The 7,209-nt window shown below is 40.1% G+C and overlaps 1 pseudogene; it reads right to left on the reverse strand.

The window, feature by feature from the left end:
* Positions 1 to 5,445: 5,445 nt before the first annotated feature.
* LOC147992359 (uncharacterized) lies at positions 5,446 to 6,829 on the reverse strand (annotated as a pseudogene).
* Between the last annotated feature and the right edge of the window lie 380 nt (positions 6,830 to 7,209).

A 7,209-nucleotide genomic window follows, 5' to 3' on the forward strand; every position in this document is an offset into this window, starting at 1 on the left:
GTTGGAATATACAAGCCAAGTTCTATAATGAAAATTCCCACTAGTATATGAAAGTGATAACTCAAGAGACTCTCTATATGAAGAACATGGTGCCACTCTGAAGCACAAGTGTGGTAAAAGGATAGTAACATTGTCCCTTCTCTCTTTTCTCTCATTTTTTCTTTTTTTATTTTTCTTTTTTTCTTTTTCTTTTTTTGTAGGCTTCTTTGGCCTCTCTCTTTTTTGGGGGGCTTCTTTGGCCACTTTTATTTTGATAACCTCACATGGGACAATGTTCTAATAATGATGATCATCACACTATTATTTACTTATAACTCAATATTACAACTCGATGCTAGAACAAAGATATGACTCTATATGGATGCCTCCGGTGGTGTACCGGGATGTGCAATGATCTAGTGTAACAATGACATCAAAAAATGGACAAGCCGTGAAAACATCATGCTAGCTATCTTACGATCATGCAAAGCAATATGACAATAAATGCTCAAGTCGTGTATATGATGATGATGGAAGTTGCATGGCAATATATCTCGGAATGGCTATGGAAATGCCATAATAGGTAGGTATGGTGGCTGTTTTGAGGAAGATATAAGTAGGCTTATGTGTGATAGAGCGTCGAACCCAACGAGAAGATATAAGTAGGCTTATGGCAATATTATAGCTTAGTCCATGGCACTCTTGCACTATTATTATTTTCACATTGTTCGGTCGTGCAAGTGAAAGGCAATAATGACGATATTTGACAACCCACAAGTATAGGGGATCAATTGTAGCCTCTTTCGATAAGTAAGAGTGTCAAACCCAACGAGGAGCTAAAGGTAGAACAAATATTCCCTCAAGTTCTATCGACCACCGATACAATTCTACGCACGCTTAATGTTCGCTTTACCTAGAACAAGTATGAAACTAGAAGTACTTTGTAGGTGTTTTTGGATAGGTTTGAAAGATAATAAAGAGCGCGTAAATAAAAAGTAGGGGATGTTTACGTAAAGAAGCAATAAAGTTAGTATAGCGAGTGTGGAAAAGTGGTGGTAGGAGTTGCGAAATTGTCCCTAAGCAATTGACTACTTTACTAGACCGATAGCAAGTTTTATGTGGGAGAGGCCACTGCTAGCATGTCATCCCTGACTTGGAATTCTGCGCACTTATGATTGGAACTATTAGCAAGCATCCGCAACTACTAACATTCATTAAGGTAAAACCCAACCATAGCATTAAGATATATTGGTCCCCCTTCAATCCCATATGCATCAATTTCTATGCTAGGTTGAAGCTTCTGTCACTCTTGCCCTCCAATACATAGTCATATCAACATATAACTAACCCTATGGTGTGATCCACACGCGTGATCATATGATGGGCACCAAAGCACATCAACATAACCACAAGCAAATTAAACCAATCATAGCAATTCACCAATTACCGATAGGACAACGAAAATCTACTCAGACATCATAGGATGGCAACACATCATTGGATAACAATATGAAGAATAAAGCACCATGTTCAAGTAGAGGGTACAACGGTTTGAGAGTGGACCTCTGTAGATAGATGGGGGAAGGTGATGAAGATGTTGCTGAAGATGACGGAGGTGTTGGTGTAGATTGCGGTGGCGATGATGGCCCCGACGGTATTCCGGCGCCACCGAAAGAGAGGGGGAGAGGGTCCCCCTTCTTCTTCTTCTTCCTTGACCGAAGGGTTTCCCCTCTGGTCCATGGCCTCCATGGCGGCGGAGGGGCCAGAGCCCCTCCGAGATTGGATCTGTCTCTCTGTCTCTCTGTGTTTCTGCGTTTTCTGATTCTACCCTTTCACCGTTTCTTAAATTTCCGGAGATCCGTAACTTCAATTGGCTGAATTTTGGACACGATTTTTATCCGGATATTAGCTTTATTGCGGCGAAAGAAGGGCACCAACCGCCTTACGGGGTGGCCACGAGGGCCCAGGGCGCGGCCCCCTGCCTCATGGCCCCATCGGGCATCGTCTCACGTTGATTCTTCTTCCCAAAAATCACATAAATTCCAAAAAAAATCTCCGTCAATTTTTATCCCGTTTGGACTCCGTTTGATATGGATTTTCTGCCAAACAAAAAACATGCAACAAACAGGAACTGGCACTTGGCACTGGATCAATATGTTAGTCCCAAAAATAGTATAAAAAGTTGCCAAAAGTATATGAAAGTTGTAGAATATTGGCATGGAACAATCAAAAATTATAGATACGACGAAGACGTATCAATATTCGATGAACTGGTCGTGGCAGAGAGAAACTGGTATGAACTCGACTTGTTCTTTTTGTGTAAATATGTTTAACCTAGTATCCATGATTCAACCCATTATGATTAAACATGTTTGCAATGACAATTAGAGATTATAGTTTATCATGCCATGCATAAGTAGCTAGGAGTGAATAATGATTTATCTTGGATATCAACATTGCGTTAAAATGATTGTGATGCGGTATGATGATATGGTATCCTCCTCTGAATTTTCGAGTGGCTTGACTTGGCACATGTTCATGCATGTAGTTGAATCAAAACCAACATAGCCTCTATGATATTTATGTTCATGGTGTTCATATCCTACTCATGCTAGTGTCCAATGTTACTTATGCATAATGCATGATCATGATCGTTGTTGCTCTCTACCTGGCCGCTTTTCAATCTAATTGCTAGCCTTCGCCTGTACTAAGTGGGGATTCTACTTGTACATCAAAACCCTTGAACCCAAAGTTATTCCAGATGAGTCCATCATATCTACCTATATGTGGTATTACCCTGCCATCCTAAATAAATTTGCATGTGCCACCTCTAAAAACTTCTAAAAAATTATTCGTTTTGTGTGCCTGGATCGTTCATGGAACTACAGGAGGTGGTCGGTATCTTCTATGCTAAGCGGGTTATTCTCAGGTCGAGTGCTTATTCACTCGCCATCGCACGAGAAAAGGGCGATAATAGGGATGCCCAGTCCCAAACTGCAAAATACAAAAAGAGTTAATTGCTCGAATAATCAAACAAAAACTCCCAATGGAGTCAAAACCTTTACTTTTATCGCTTGGGAACCGCCACTAGCCTATTTAGCATGGGAGATATTGATAACTGATGGTCGTGAAGTGAATGAGAAGGGTGCATGTCTCAATATATCATTTATCTCCGTTTTAAAATTTTGAGCTCTGCACCTCTGCAAATCACTGCTTCCCTCTGCGAAGGGACTTTCTATTTACTTTTATGTTGTGTCATCACCTTCTAAAACAAGTGCTAGAAACTGAGAGAGCACAGTTGTCATGACTTATGCATTATGTGTAGCTAATGTTGGGTGCATCATGACTGGATCTTTTCTACCATGAATTACAATGTTTAGTCGCTGCTTGGACTTTGGATGTGCTCTACATTTATGTTTTGCAGTCTCAGAAAGGGCTAGCGAGATACCACAATTGTCATATTATATCATGGTTGTTTTGACAACGTGTTGCCATTTGAGATGTTTTATTATTGCTCGCTAGCTCATTGTGTCATTGATATGAGTTAATATAATCTTTAAGAGTTATTATCGTCATGGTTAGTTATAATACTGACTGGAAACCTGGGTGCTGTTTAAGCCTATTTATGCAAACAAGAGCAAAAGAGTTCGTAAACGTTTTTTCTTTTTCACTTTTAGTTTATCAACTGAATTGCTTGAGGACAAGCAAATGTTTAAGCTTGGGGGAGTTGATACGTCTCCAATGTATCTACTTTTACTAACGCTTTTCCGCTTGTTTTGGACTCTAATTCGCATGATTTGAATGAAACTAACCCCGGACTGATGTTGTTTTCAGCAGAACTACCATGGTGTTGTTTTTGTGCAGAAATAAAAGTTCTCGGCATGGAACGAAACTTTGCGAGGAATTTTTATATAATATATAAGAATTTCTGGGGCCAAGACCTACCAGAGAGGGGCCCCTGGGTGGGCACAACCCACCAGGGCGCGCCCCCCTCTCCTAGCGCGCCCAGCTGGGTTGTCCCCACCTAGTGGCCCCGCAGACCCTGAAACCGACGCTATAAAATCCTATTTTCGGAGAAAAAAATCAGGGAGAAAGAATTATCGCGATCCACGAGACGGAGCCGCCGCCAAGCCCTGTTCTTCCTCGGGAGGGCAGATCTGGAGTCCGTTTGGGGCTCCAGAGAGGGGGATCTTCGTTCTTCGTCATCACTAACCCTTCTCCATCACCAATTACATGATGCTCCCCACCGGGAGTGAGTAATTCCTTCATAGGCTCGCTAGTCAGTGAGGAGTTGGATGAGATTCATCATGTAATCGAGTTAGTTTTGTTAGGGCTTGATCTCTAGTATCCACTATGTTCTTAGATTGATGTTGCTATGACTTTGCCATGCTTAATGCTTGTCACTTTGGGCCCGGGTGCCATGATTTCATATCTGAACCGTTTATGTTATCACCATTATATTCATGTTCTAGATCCGATCTTGCAAGTTATAGTCACCTACTAAGTGTTATGATCCGGTAACCCCGGAGTGACAATAACCGGGACTTCTTCCAGTGATTACCATAGTTTGAGGAGTTCATGTATTCACTATCTGTTAATGCTTTGTTCTGGTTCTCTATTAAAAGGAGGCCTTAATATCCCTTAGTTTCCAATATGGACCCCACTACCACGGGAGGGTGGGAGGAAAGATGTCATGCAAGTTCTTTTAATAAAGCACGTATGACTATTTACGGAATACATGCCTACATTATATCGATGAACTAGAGCTAGTGCCGTAGCGCCCTAGGTTATAACTTTTACATGATGAATATCATCCAACAAGTCACCGATCCAATGCCTACCATTTTTCCATATTGTTTCTGCTAGGTACTACTGCTCTCATCACTGTTACGCTTGGTATAAAATTGATGCTATCATTGTTACTGTTACTATTGTTGATGTCACTACTATCAAAACTATCATACTACTTTGCTACTGATCACTTTGCTGTAGATAATTAATCTCCAGGTGTGGTTGAATTGACAACTCAGCTGCTAATACCTTCAAATATTCTTTGGATCCCCTTGTGTTTAATCTATAAATTTGGGTTGAATACTCTACCCTCGAAAATTGTTGTGATCCCCTATACTTGTGGGTTATCACCTATCAAGCAAATTGTAAATACCATCTTGTCCTATCTCAACAAGGCATCGACATAAAGAAGTTATGGTGATGGGCTTCTTCAAGTCTCCACTATTTTTAGCATCCACAAAAAAGTGGTTGAGCTGAATCTCCAACCCATATGTCTCTTGTTGTGTAAAATCAATCGGGTAATATTTCTCCCAATGAACATATTTCCTTAGCACTAAAAGATGTAAATCCATTTCTTGGTATCAATGTAACACAAATGGATAAGAGATCCATCACTTTATCATTGAACCTAAGATTTAATTCAGTTAGTTGGTTGTCAATTACTGCTTGAAATGTCTACACTCTTAGATACCTTTCAGTAGTAAAGTGATCAGATTGACGACGAGGACGCCCACCACGCAGAATGTATAGTTCCTCCATGCATCGAATATCTATACCATGATCCACATAGAACTCAACAACATTTCCAAAGAATAACTCACGTCCTTCATCTGATCTCATCTCTTCTTGAAGTAGTTTTGTGGAATGCACTAGACGAATTGCATTTACTATGTCTTCCATTTTTTTCCTGTAAAGCCTTCCCAAGATCTTCACTAGTTTCCATTATTTCTTCCATCATGAATAGGATAAATATGAACTCAAAAGAGGTCAAGTAGGTGAAAGAAGTATCACCATCAGCTCGGTTTGTTCCAGCTGATGAATCTGCGGCTAAATTTTCTAGAACAATTCTCACTGGATGGAACGTATGCATAAGAGTAGTAGTCGAACTTAAGTGGGAACCCTATCTAGTCTCTCCTGGTTGCTTCAATGAGTGTATTTGATTGGCTCCTTTGGTTGTTTCAGTTTGATTAATAGGAAGCAAGCGTGCAATCTCGACCACTTGGGTGTCATGCAGCTCATCATGTCGCTTTGAAAAGAGGAGTCAACTGTGTTTATAACAAAGAGAAGCTTCTGAAAAAATTGGGTGACTGGAACCACATATCTTGTTGCATCAATGAGAGTTTCAACCGATGTGCATAGCAATGAACATAATATGCATATGGGCAATCCTTAATGAATAGATCTTGCAATCCATTCAACTCCCCCTCACGTTGCTTGCCCCATTGTACCCTTAGCCTCGAAGATTTTGTACATCAAATCAATGCTTGGATAATACTGAACATAACTCCATCTTTAGTGTAAGTGCTTTTGTGTTGGCTACATGTATGAGATGAAAGAATCTTCCTTGGGAATAATCATCTTTATCAACAAATCTGAAAACTATTGTCGTTTGCTCTCTTTTGAACACATCACATGTTTCATCCACAAGAATATAGTACTTTGAGTCCCCAATTTCTGCTCAAATATGCTCCCTGGCTTTCATAGCATAAATGCTCAAGATCTCATTTTGAATTTCATGTGATCTATATTTGCAAACTTGTGGAGCATTCCCAAGAACTACAGCTTGAACATCAGGACAAAATTCTGCAAGAAGCTTCAACATCTCACAAAATTTACCTTTGTTTCTTGACTCCGATCTCTCATCATGGCCTCTTAAAGCATAAGACTGAAATGTGAGCCACTTTACAACAACAGTCATAGTTCTCAGCCCTAAGCAATCATTTTCTTTATCCTCCTTGCTCTTCACCTCTAAGATATTTGTCAAATGGTTTGACCGATCCAATAAAGAATGGCCATCTCTCACTGCATTGTTATGTTGTGAGCAAGGACTTGATCCCATGTGAACAAAAAGTGCACATTTCTGTCCCATCATGATCTTTCTTCAATTATCTAAACCCTGTGTTGTGAAGACATCAAACCCATCTCTTTTATTTTTATTCTAAAGAGACAGCAATATAGACAATATGCACAATGAGAGGTCAATGAGTACTCCAGCCATGATGGAAAATCACAAAATAGGTGTATTGTAACGTCTTTTGTGTCCTGGTTTTCCAATAGCTTTATATTTCTTTCTTTTTGGTTGATTATGACCCAACCTCAAGTAAGCTCTTCATACTTCATCTCTCGGGCTTGGGGGGTACTGCCAAACTTGTGGACTGATACGTCTCCAACGTATCTATAATTTTTGCTTGTTCCATGCTATTATATTATCATTCTTCG

The sequence above is a fragment of the Triticum urartu genome, chromosome 1A (genome assembly GCF_056163025.1).
Source record: "Triticum urartu cultivar PI428250 chromosome 1A, HENAU_Tu73, whole genome shotgun sequence".
In the NCBI taxonomy this organism is placed as follows: Eukaryota; Viridiplantae; Streptophyta; class Magnoliopsida; order Poales; family Poaceae; genus Triticum; species Triticum urartu.